At 38.8% G+C, this 13,182-nt stretch overlaps 1 protein-coding gene across 1 annotated transcript in view; it reads right to left on the bottom strand.

The window, feature by feature from the left end:
• Window positions 1-6,895, bottom strand: part of LOC145983911 (regulator of nonsense transcripts 2-like) — a 73,432-nt gene extending 66,537 nt beyond the window's left edge. The window contains exon 1 of the mRNA XM_083117029.1: window positions 6,714-6,895. The gene's annotated coding sequence lies outside the window, so the exon portion shown is untranslated. The remainder of the gene's footprint in view (window positions 1-6,713) is intronic.
• Between the last annotated feature and the right edge of the window lie 6,287 nt (window positions 6,896-13,182).

Raw genomic sequence — 13,182 nt, 5'->3', positions numbered from 1 at the left:
AATATGCAATATTGAGTGACGTAACTTTACCAATCTCAAATATACTGCTTCTTAATGGCCACTGCATTGTATAATTTATCGCACAAACAGTGATGTGCATTAGAAACTAAAAGATCAACACAGTTTTTGTCAAATAAGTTGAAGTCCTCGTGGTAGAAATTCAGCCTGTGGCTGCTCTACGACTTAACCTGCAAAACTATTAATTTTTTTATTGTATTTTTTCGTTATTATCTAACTACTTAATATTGTGTCAATGGAAATATTTAGCATTCATTTGAAAACTCTTAACATCGAATGGTCTCTGGACAAAATTATTTTAAAATGTTTATCAGCATTCTCAAGATGTAATAAACAGTGGTTTGAATTACTAATCGGAACTGTTACGTCAGTAGAATGTACGATATTTGGATAATCCACTCTGCTTTGCACAGTGCGCCAAGACGACAGAGGTCCCTGGTTCGAATCCCGGCGTGAGCATGGGTGTTCTTTGTGAGTGCCCCTTCTTCAATATCATCACTCATATTCATATTCGCGATTAACCAAAAGTGGTAGAAAAGCGAAGTAAAATAAACCAAATCAATCAGTAGTTGGATCATCCACAACAACGACGTCTACTGTTGTGCAGAGGCGCTTGTGATTCAGGTAGGTTTTTAATGACTTGCGTCATGCAGAAATATATAAAAAAAGGTATAAAACACCAGAGTTCAAAACATTCGTGGCATAGTGAGGCATCTAATTTTCTAGCTAAAACAAGCTTGGATGATGTTTTATTGAAAACCCAGCTGACTTCAGGCAAATAAACAATACCTGTGGCGACTAATACCACAAGTAAATTATTAAGCAAGAAAGGGCAGACTTCCTTCAGACTTGGCGTTCCCACCCGAAATGTCCATGCTACGCCACTGCAAAACGGTGGTGCAAAAGACTGCAGCAGTGGATGCTGTGCACAGCAAAATGAACAAGGCAGCTGGGATCATTGTCGGTCCGAGAGAAATTTTGTTAGGAATGCTCAATACACTGGCAGAGAAATGGAGATATCGAAGGCTTGCTTTAGACAAAAGCATTTTCCTTAATATTTATGACATCCAAAATGCTACCATGTAGTGAAAAATAATATGGCATTTCAGATACCATGGCAAATTTCATGACATTTCTCAGGAATAGAATTGGCCCAACTTACCATAGCATTTTCCGTACCATAACTATTCAGAAGCAAGCTCTAGGTCATGAGTGCAGATATAATGGTGGCCGAGTGAGAAGTAAACAATGTGTCACTTCACATTTTTAAAAGCCGATAACTATTCAACCAAAAGGAATAAAGTTTCCTACAAAATGGTATTAGGTACAAATCAAAAATACATACCTTGTAGCATATAAAGCACACATATGGAAGAAAATTAGTTGTATGCCTTTCATGCTGTATATATTATATAACGTTCTCTGTACCCTTCGCATCGCATCACAAATGCTAACCGGAATGATACAGGAAATGCTTCCATGTAAAGTATTGTCTGCTATAAAAAATGCTATAAGACTTTTGTAAGCATTTACACTAGAAAAAATGCCAAGGGAAATGCTTCCGTCTCAAGCGGGTCAAGTCAAGTGTCTGGTACAATCTATGTAAATATCTTCACCATGAACCATGCCAGCTGAAACTGTTGCAAGTAATCTCTCCCCAGCATGATAATTGCCATTTCCAGCATCGTAATGAATTTCATCAAGGTCGATTGGAATTTATATTTCTTGTATTTTAAGTCCCATTTTACCAAATGTGTCTCATAACAATGAGGATGAATAATGATTAGAATGAATCGGCATTTATCCATACCCAGACAAGTAATTGGGTAAATACCTTTTACTCTCTGTATTCCCACTAGAAAGTGAAAAATTTTCCATGGGCAATGAAGATTGTTCTGTTGATTGTACCTTAGTCTGAAGCAGGCCAACCTGAAGGATGAACACAAGTAAACATAGCATCCAACATGACAAACCCAAACAACACTAGACATGATGTTGCCTAATGATTCAAATGTTGTTACCTTAATAATGTTGGATTTGATGCTGATACCAATTTTTGCTGTTTTTAAAGTACTCCAAGATAAGAGTTTTTGGTAAAACTTCGATAGCGGCCCAATACTTCTCACTCATTTATTTCGTCAACATTCGCACTTACCTATTCTGCATTGTGAAAGATTCTTCAAGGTGCTATTTTGCTTTTTTCATGAAAAAAGTTCAATTTTTGACATAAAGAGTAATTATTAAACCATTGACGTTAGCCTCAAAAATTCACGATAGCCCCACGAACCATCACAGGGAAGAGGTATGCCTATGAGGTTAGGTTAGGCCTGTTAGGTTAGGTTCCATTAGCACTCCTTTTGTTCAATTTCGCATATACAGACAACATCTGTTTTTCTCGATGAAAGAAAATACAAACAAGAACTTCTAAATGCTACAGAAACTCATTTCGGTAAGTAGTTTCTTGTGTAAAATTGAAGAAATCCATTGGGACGCTATCAAAGTATTACAGAGTTTTTTTTTAATTATGTGGGATCTATTTTGGGATCAAATCTCTCTTACTTGTGGTTGGTTGGTTGATTTGGTGTTTTAAGTCCACTTTGTGCACAGTAAGGCTAATCGGGACTGGACCTACAGTTTAAAGTGGGATCCGAACCACTATGTGCCTCCAGAGGGTATCGAACTCTCTTACTTGTGGTTTCTGGATACTGAAACACCTTTTATATGACATAAAACATAAAAATCTATAAATTAAAAATATTCGAAGTAATTCTTGAGTGGGTAGCAGGTCAGGGGCCCCACTGGATCCACAACTTTTGGTTAGACTTAGCATGCCAATCCCTTTTGGTGCTCTGACACCAAGCTGGCAATACCTAGATGAATTTGCTGGGAAAGCGGTTTCCCATGATGAGTCATTCCCAATGTACACATTTGAGCATGTTGATTGATTGATTTGGTTTATTTTACTCTGCTCTTCTGCCATTTTTGGCCAATCATGAAGATGCAGAGATATGTGATGAAATGATGAAGGGACACTTACAAGGAACACCCATGCACAGGCTGATCCACACACGAGACCCTCAGGTTTGAAAGATGTTAGTTATTTTGCTTGTTCATGATAGCTTTAATGCTTTTCATCTACATTCATGGATGCTATATAGCTATTGGGTGTATAGGTATATAAAGCACCTGTGAGGTAAGACACAACCTTGGAATATTTCTCCATTTCTTAACACTTAACTAGGCGTTCGGGGTAAATTGTTGGTTGCCCCCTGTGCTGGCTTATCTAGTAGTATCTTCCTAAAACAGTCTGATTCAACTGTCGAGGTCATTTCCTTCATTGTGTGTATAATTGCAGCAAGGTGAAGCTGTGTCAAAGTTGATGGGGGTCAAATTTACTCCCACGTGCCTAGTTACGTATGTGATTTTTTGTTGTTCATTTTTATAGAACTTTCACTTACTGTGCTTCGTGAGTGAAATATTTGAACAGTTTTTACTTGATCTGTGTTGTGTGACTATGTTTTAAAGTGAACGTTTAATTTTTCTAAGAAATCGTTCAAAAGCTCGTAGTATGAAAGAGAGTACGGAGCTGTTGGAGGACATTTCGAACCTAGTTCATCTGAAGTACTTCAAGATGAATAATTGGCTACAAATCAGATCATGATGTAGAATATCATGTTACTGATACTAATTCTAGGACAAATCATGATGATGAGAATGATATCCCGGATGAAGATGAAACTTATTTCCTGGGAAAAGACAAAATAACTTGATGGAAAGAAGCTCCCTGCTCATGTTCAAATGTTCACAAAAGAAGTATGAACATTGTTTTACGTCTTTCTGGATCACTTGCAACTGCAAAAAATGCCAAATCTACTATCGAGGATTTTCACTTTTCACAGATGACACTACTGTCAGAATCATGGTGGAAAATACCAATGCATATGTAGAAATTATACGGGGCTAATCTGCAAGGGAAAGAAATGCCAAATTTGTCGATGAAGATGAAGTTTCAAAAACAAGACAAGTTTATTTGACATAATATCTGATCAAAAAATAATGCAATGGTCCCGTTTAGTTATTTGTGTACAACAATTGAGATTTTGAAAATTTAAATGTATTGGAACTTCAATTCTTTCAAGGGAAAATGTACTAAAAATATATATTTGTATTTTTTAAAAAAATAATGGATATTGATAAATTTACACAAATATTTGAAGTGTAAACCCTACAAAAAAAAATGTATTGCTTATTCCACACTTTCCTCATTATTATAATTTGATTTAACTATTGCAAGAAAGGGTTTTGAAATATTGAAAATGCAATGTCTGTCCCTATTATTAATTAACCTCTTTTCTATATTCAAAAACTACTTTAAGTTCCTGAAAATAGTCAATTTAATCATATAAAAGTAGGACTTTTGGGTGCATATTTATCTTACTTGATTACAAATAATATTTTATATTTGGGGGTCAAATTTACCCCCCCCCCCCCCACATGCCTACTTAAGGTGGTGAAAGAGGTGTGCCTGCTTAAGGGTTAATAAGCTCCTTTGTCCTACCTGTATTGCTTATTGAACTGCAGACTTTGGAAGTCCTCCAGAGTAATGTGTTATTATGTAATAGTAATTCTTTTGTGTTTAAAGCATCGGTACTACTTTACTATACCAGAGACACCTATCAATGATTTATTTCGCAATTTTTTATATTGCTAACGTACTATTCTGCATTGCTGAACATTTCTTTAGGTGAAATAATGAATTTGTAATGAAAATAATGTTTATTTCTTACATTAACGAGTATTTACTGTTGTTCCTTATTTCCCACAAACCATCCACGGGTAGCCCCAAAAACCATTGACGTTAGCCCAAAAATTCACGATAGCCCCACGAACCATCACAGGGACGAGGTATGCCTACTAGGTTAGGTTAGGTTCCATTAGCACTCCTTTCGTTCAATTTAGCATATACGGACAACATGGGTTTTTCTCGAAAAAAAAATACACGGAATTCTTTTAATTTTAACCTTTCACATCCTGCATTCCACTTCTTTCTTCAAGATTCAGTGTCGAATTACAAATTCCACGGCATCTTCCACACCCGGCAACAACTTCACGACGCATCCTCGACATGTCATCTTGTAGCAGCAGCAATAGCGCGTATTGTGCTCTCGTGCAGAAAGTAAATGGCGGCAGCAGCAATAGTGCGTCGGAAATAGATTTTCGTAGAAAACCACATGCATTCGCATTAAAATGGATCAAAACTACATTCCCGAACATCAACAACGCTACAGAAAATGATTTGCGTAAGTACTTTCTCCTGTAAATTTGAAGAAATCAGTCTCTGGTATAGTAAAGTGTTACCAAAGCATCTGATATTACCCGGACAGATTTCTTCATTTTTACAGAAGAAAGTACTTATGGTAATAAGTTCCTGTAGCATTGTCTAACATCTGGAAGGTGTTTTGTGTGATGTGGGAATGTTTCATAGCGGAAATTCAACCATTGACGCATAGCCCCACGAACCATTTCCAGAAAGGTTAGTTTAGGTAGGGTCATGTATAGGTTACAATAGTTAAAAATTGGTTTCGAAAAAATATACATAGCCCCACATTTGCGGAAACGTACGTTCTTCAGTTACAAAAACTTTTTTTTTTTACAAAAAAAAAAAAAATGCAATTACTTTGATCAAAAAAACACGTTAAGAATGTTCTGCGAAGCAGATAGGTAAGTACAAATGTCAAAAATTGACAAAACGAAGAAGTTATAGGTGTCCGGGGAATATCAGATTTTTACCAAAGCATGTATAGAGTGGAAAAGAACCTTTGGACAAAAGTCTCCGTGCACCTTCCCTTCCATCGGTTCAACTCGGACTGTAAGGAAGCAATCTCCACTCCGCCCCTCCCCTCCACATGACAATGCACGGGAGTCAAGGGTCTGTTAAAGCTCTTTTGCCTGTGCTTCCAATATACTCTTTGCTCTTGTTCATCAATATCCCTTCATATTAGCTTGTATATCGTAGAGAGAGAAATGGAGAGAATATGTAAAAATGTAACATAAACAAACTTCAAGGTAGCAATATTCTTTGCCCCTCCAAGGGGGCAATATTCCTTGCCCCTCTAAAATTAGTACAACCACCACTGGCAATACCCTCCACAACCATTGGCATATATGGATATCATTTGCCCATATACACAACTTGGCTTGGTATTCTAACACGTGCTATACACAACAGCAAAAGTAACATTACTATTATAGACACATGGACATTGCTTCTATTTTATGAATAATGAACTGATGAAAGAGATGGAACAAGCACACATACTTGCCTTATTCAGAATTCGAAACTAGAATCCTTGACGTTTGGGGAAATTTGCTAATCATTTCTCTTGACAGGTCTGCAGACCGAATATGGGTATTCCCAAAATATTTCCACAGTTACTGTGCAATTACTAAAATTCAATTCCAAATAGTAGTTGTAGATTTCATTTCAAGAATTAATCGACTGTCGTTTGACCTTCATACACACCCCCTCCCCATACTATCGGTTATAAAACGCAAACTTTTTACACGACAGATAATTTGAGATAAGAAGAGAGTGAACAATGGCATGGTACTGAAATACTTGTTTACGTGTTTATTACATCCATACTACACAGTGCATTTTTGTTCTGCGAAATATTCCGTAAATATGGGCCTACCTTTCCTCACAATCTCATCTTCCATTATTAGCTGAAATATTATTTTCCTCTTTTCGTTTATGTCCCTTTGGGATGTTCACCTCGTGTCTAATACGACAAAAGAAATCAGGCAAATTACTTCCCTTTCCTTGGTATATTGGTTATTCTTGGACAAAATTTCAGCAGACATTGCTAACATCTAAAGCAGCAGCGCCACATGTACTTGTGTTAATTTGTGGAACTACAAATAACAAAACAAATCAGGCAAAGAATTCTACGACACGAATCCCTACCAATAACAAAAATTCCTAGTTTGTCTTTAAAAAAGCATTATTTATTATTAAATTTGCAAACAAAATTGAGCTTCGAAGTTGTGCAGAAGATCTCTCGCGGCGACATCACTCGGACTGGAAAGTGGAAACATCCCAAATATTTGGGAAATTTTCGGAAGAAACTGGCAACCCGAGGACGCGATGTTCCGTGGAACATGTAATCCATTCAGAACTTTGCACCCTGATGTCACTCATAAGGATTTCTACATGTCAATCGATACTCTATGGAAGCCGCGGTGGTCTAGTCGGTAGGTCGTCTGACTGCCACGCGGGAGAACGGGGATCGATTCCCGGGGTGATCTAAGATCGAAATTTTTCACTCTTGTTTCCGCATAAAGCGGCTCTGGTGCTCACCCAGACTCAAATCAATAGGTACCTGGGACAACCCTGGAGGGGTAGAGGCTGCTGGAGCGTGGTGTAGATCACATCACCTCCAAAATGGGCGAGATCAAGAACACTCACTAAATGTGCCTTCATGGCACGGTGCTTTTGTACATCTGAAAAACCATATCCATAATTTCTCCTCCTTTTCTCTGGTAGTTCTGAGACTCTTCCCGGGTTCTCTCTACTTGCTCTTATTTATAGGTGTGTTTCACCTACGTCACAAACTGTTGCTTTGTGGGATCGAGCAGCCATGATTGCGGCCGGTTCTCGTAATCATACGGGATTCAAGTGGGCGGGCGGGAGATGTCAACCTTGTTTACGATGGTACTGTGCAGTATTCAGTTGTTTAACAGAAACTCGCATTCATCCTCGAATTTTCCGAGAAAGAACAGAATGTGCGCTTCACGGCACGTAAATCGATAATTATTGTTGATCAGAAGATACCGCGTCGTCTGGTTGGCGATAGTAAATCGTGCCAACATTAATGAACAAAGCAAATATTACAGTGAACATTTCATCTCAGGCAAGTTTATATGCCACCTTTCTCTGTGACTTTAGTACAAATGGATCGAACTGGTGTGTTTAATCATATCTTTTTTTGGGGGGGTAGAAAGATGCTGATACTTCAGATAAGTTTGATGATAAAAATGATAATACTCAAAGCTTAATTCATCTTGATAATTGTACGTTTGTACTTGATTATTTATTATACAGAATTTGTTCGAGTTGGTGTTTTTAAGTCCACTTTGTGCACAGTAAGGCTGCCCCTGTTGGGAAATGTGACGTTGTTTTTATGGATCAGTTGGCTTTCAGCTGTCGGGCCGTCTGGTGCTCCAGGTCACCTGGGGATGTGGGGCTCAACTTCCCCCCATCATGTGCGAGAGTGCACCATCCACGATCAGGACATAGTTTAGGAACACTCCCGACGGTCGCCTCCTGTCGGTCCCACACGTCGGTTTTATTTTCTTTATTATTATCTTTGTATGTCGTTGTCCCAAAGAACGTTCAGAGTAGGGTTGCCCACGAGACGAGACTTTGGTCTGTCCCGTCCCGTCTCGTAAAAATGCTGTCTCGTCTCGAAAATATTAGTTTGTCCCGTCTCGTGTCCCGTCTCGAAGGGTTCTGTCTCGTCTCGTCTCGTCCCGTCCCGTCTCGTTTTGTCCCGTCTCGTCTCGTAAAAGTGATCCGGGATATCATGCAAACAAAAGTCAAAAGTAGCAGAAACACGAAATATTTTTCCGGAAAGTGGGATAAAGCTCCAAATATTTTACCCATTGCGTGGTGAGAATAAATAAGGTTCGTTATTCATGAGGACATTAATATTAAAAATGCAGTTTGTTGGTTACTGATTGCTAGGTATCTTATGAAATCTACTTTGTGGTTTTTCTCGCTTCATACAACTGTCTATCCATCGTACATTTATACCAAGTTTGTTAGAACCTGTCCCGTTTCCCGCGCTAGCGATCGCTCGACAGTTTTGGTGCCAATGAGAAACGAGAAAAAAGTCGTCTGCTGGGCAGCGAGGAGCAAATGGAAGCCAGAAGAGAGGAGTTTACGTAGATGTTGTTGCCACGTTGGGTATTTTAATTTGCTGCCTGGCTTTTTGCTTTATCCAGCACAGAGTTCAGGCGGTCTTCAGCAGCAACACCGCTTGGTTTATGCTAGACAAGCCAGCAATCAGCTACCGCGGGAAGCCGGACAGGTTGTAACAAACACGGTATAAGTGAGTGCTCTTTTTCATTACTGCTATACCTTTTGGAAGTCTTGAAATGTTTTCCAATAGACCTTCTTTCTTTCTGAATGTCGAACTTCCGTGCACTATGAAAATGTACATTTTTTCTTTAAATTCTAAGCTTGGAGCTGGGGAGCAACAAAAAAGTTTTTAAATGTGTAGTACGAACACAAAAGACTATTTAAAATTTCAATATTTAGTATATTACAAATAGAAAGCATTTATTGTTCTTAATATTGTTAAACATCTTCTATGACATAAGTTTCAAAAAGTGTTTCTTTGTGATATTGTGCTGTTTCTTATGCCCAGCTTACGACGCACATACTTCTTTGTTTTCCCTCTAGCCCAGGGACGTAGCTAGGTTGATCAGTTCGGGGGGGCCCAAAACTTAAGATTTTTTCTATCAAACCATTAAAAACTAACAAACTATTAATATACCATATAGGCCTACATAAGTTGTTGTTGATTTGGTGTTTTAAGTCCACCTTATGCACAGCAAGCCTAATCGGGACTAGACCTACAGTTTAAAGTGGGATCCGAACCACTTGTGCCTCCACCGGGTATCGAACCCGGGATCTTTTGATTGCAAGGCGACGACGCTACCACTGCGCCATCGAGGAGGCCCTCCTACATAAGTATATATACAGTATGTGTATTTGGGTATATATATATAAATAAATTTACGGATATAGACTCGCGAAATCCACGGCCACTATTCGGGAATCTAAATGCAGAATGAACTTATTAACTTAATGGCATCTAGACAGTCTTCAAAAATCCATGTATTTTCTCTTACGTCAGATTTTTGAGACACCAAGAACAATGTCATTAGTCCTTACTCCTTAGATTTGTAAATTTGCTCGAAGAAAATTGAGAAGTAGTGAAAACCCTCTTCCGTCAGTTTAGATATAAAAAAGTGCTGGAATCAGGTGCACAAGTATGACAACGGTGCGAAAATGAAATATTTGTGTAATGAGTTCAAGATAGGCATCCCATGTATATTGTTTATACCAGAATCGAATCCGGCGGCCTTTAGTGCAAGGCGACACCCTTAACCACAATTCAGGGGTGTAAGGGGTGACCTTCCAAGTAGTACGCCCAAATGTCAACCTCACTTCCACGTTAGTACACCCTGGACTGAAGACTAACGAGGCTCTGGCGACTGGCGCCATGGCCAGTATAATTTTGTTTGTGATGTCCTTTGTTTTGTCCTTATTTGTGCTGAGTGCCCACTTACAGCCTCAGCTTTTAACAGAAGTCAGAACATTTTAAGATTTTTAATTATGCAACGTTAGAGTTGTTATTTGTAATGATAAGGGGCTGGCCCCCGTATAATGTGACGGGAGCAAAATAGCCTAAGTGCTGACGCTCCCACAATTTTAAGTTCAAATTCAAATTCAATTAACCACAATTCTATGGGACATGCACGAGTCTTTTGTGGCGTCGCACTGTACACATTGGAGAATGATGACTTGAAATTTTATGCACACATCTAATTTTTTAAAAGTAATCCTCTTTGCGTGTGCAAAACTGAATATATGATGGCAATAGAAACAACAAAATTCCCGCGCGCTCAAATTATTGCGCTCTAGTCTTTCAAGGTTCGATCTCTGGTAGGAATTCCAAAATTTCTGTGATGGCCTAACATCGTGAGGACAAAGCTAGATGGGACTGGATGTGATGACCACGCGTCACCGAATGGAAAAACATTTCGGAGGCTTTGTCCTTCAAAATTAATTTTGCTGAATAACTGTAGTTTTCTTTAGAGGACCTAAACATGGCTTTTTTGCACACTACAGTTGTTTTCTTTCACCCTACTTTTATAGTTTTTCATTCAAAGGATTCCACTTCCGAAGCATAGCATGACGCACTACTAAACCAGAGGTCCAAGGTTCGGACCTTGGACAGGTGTGGTTGCATCATGTCTCACATCGCTATTCCTTCGGATCATCATTCAATCTCATCGTCGCATTTAACCAAAGAGGTAGAAAAGCGGCGTAAAATAACGAAATAGAAATTATTGATTGATTTGTTTCATTTTACGTCACTTTTCTGACACTTTTTGGCTAATCGTGAAGATGAGTATGAGTTAAGATTAACTTGATGAAAGGACCATCACAAAGAAGACACATTCTCAGGCCGGAATTCGAACGCGGGACATTCTGCTTCGTAGCGTAACCTGCTAACCACTCCACCGCGGAGTTATCGGCCCAAATAGAAATGAAAATTAGAAAATGCCGTCTTGAATTTGCAGGAACCGAGTTCACCAGTAGGGGCAAAAAAATTTCGCTCCCACTAGAATAGACAAATAACAGAAAATGCTTGATAAGTAATTTGGCTCTCCATATTTCATGATATTATTATGGAAGTAACTATTATTCGCTATATAACTCTGGGTTAATTTTATTTGTATGTGTAGTGAACTTTCCCGCCTAAGCAGCAGCCACAGCGTCTGCATTTGCGGGTGGAGGCCAGGGTTGTTAAAGGTTCAGGAATTTTAAATAAATTCAATTCCGGTCCAGGAGAGAAAATCAGCAAGCATAAATGGGTCCTTATTTCCTGAAGAATTTAAATAGGCTACGGTCAAGGAACATTTTTTTTCCGAATCAGTTTAAATAGGGTCAAAGTTCCGCATTGAAATGAAAGAATTCGCAACTTGGTACGAATTTAGATTGTGCGAGAGAAAAGGTTCCGGTCCTATAACGGAATCCTATAGAACAAATTAGAATGTATGCGTTCCCTAATCTTTAACAATCCCAGGGTTGTTAATGGTCCAGGTATTGTAAATAAATTCATTTCCCATCCGGGAGAGAAAATCAGCAAGTGTAAATGTGTTCTAGGCCTCAATTCGGTCCAGGAACCTTTTTTCCGTATGAATTTAAATACGGTGCAGGAACTCTTTTTTTTCGGTAAAATTTAAATACGGTCCAGGAACCTTGTTTTGCTGCTGAATTGAAACACTGTCCAAGAACCTTTTTTCCAGGATCAATTAAAATTCGGTGCAGGAATATTTTCCGGATCAATTTAAATATGATCCAGTATCCTTTTTTTAAGGGAACAATACACTACTAGGACCGAATTTAATTGTGCGAGAAGAAAGGTTCCGGTCCTGCAACGGAACCCAATAAACACATAGAAGTTATAGGTAGATGTACCTTTGACAACCCAAGTGAAGGCTAAATTAAGAAAAATCACAAAATATGCAGAATTTTGAAACGTTATTTCTAGAGAATGCACACTACTATATAAAGTTGACTACATAACTCGTTTCCTTCCTTAATTGAAATGTGACATATTCTTCATCACATGTGAGATCAACCGCTCTGGGAGTCAAACCCGGTCTCCTGTTGGACATTTGGTCGATCAGTCGATCTTACTTCAATATTTTCGAGACGAAAACAAGCTGGCAACTTCACACTCGAAATTTCACTTCGTCTACCCCCGTGGCGGAGTGGTTAGCACGTCGTGCTACGATGCCAGGTGTGCCGGGTTCGAATTCCGGACTGAGCATGGGTGTTTGTGAGTGTCCATTGATCAATTTAATCATATCATCACTCATCCACATCTTCGCAATTAGCCAAATGTGGCAGAAGAACAAAGTAAAATGAACCAAATCAATCGAAATTTCACTCGCAATGCATGAAAATGAGATCTCAAGCACTCCGTGATCCTACCGGAATCTCACGTTTACAGAAGTTAACTATAAAACCACTTCTCGGATCAAACTCTTCTTCGAACTAGCTGACAGTCATCAATTGTCGACCAATCAACACAGTACGGCAAAAAGAAGCAGAAGGATATAAAGTCGGTACATTACAAAGGCTTATTATGTCCTTTCCCTTCATTGCAGGTTATGAGCACAAGGGTTGAGTGTGGAAACCTGAAGGAACCGCGACATTTTAGTCATTCATCTCCCGCCAGATATGGGACAAACAGTAGAATTTTGTCTCTTGCGATTTGAAAAGCCTATGTCCATGCTGAACCATAAAGTAATTAACCAAGAAAGTCCTAGCTACCTTGGACGAGAATCTACAATGGGGTT

This window comes from Lepisma saccharinum, chromosome 2 (genome assembly GCF_977018435.1).
Source record: "Lepisma saccharinum chromosome 2, izLepSacc3.1, whole genome shotgun sequence".
NCBI lineage: Eukaryota > Metazoa > Arthropoda > Insecta > Zygentoma > Lepismatidae > Lepisma > Lepisma saccharinum.
The sequence above is the reverse complement of the archived record's forward strand: the minus strand, read 5'-3'. Positions and strand labels throughout refer to the sequence as shown.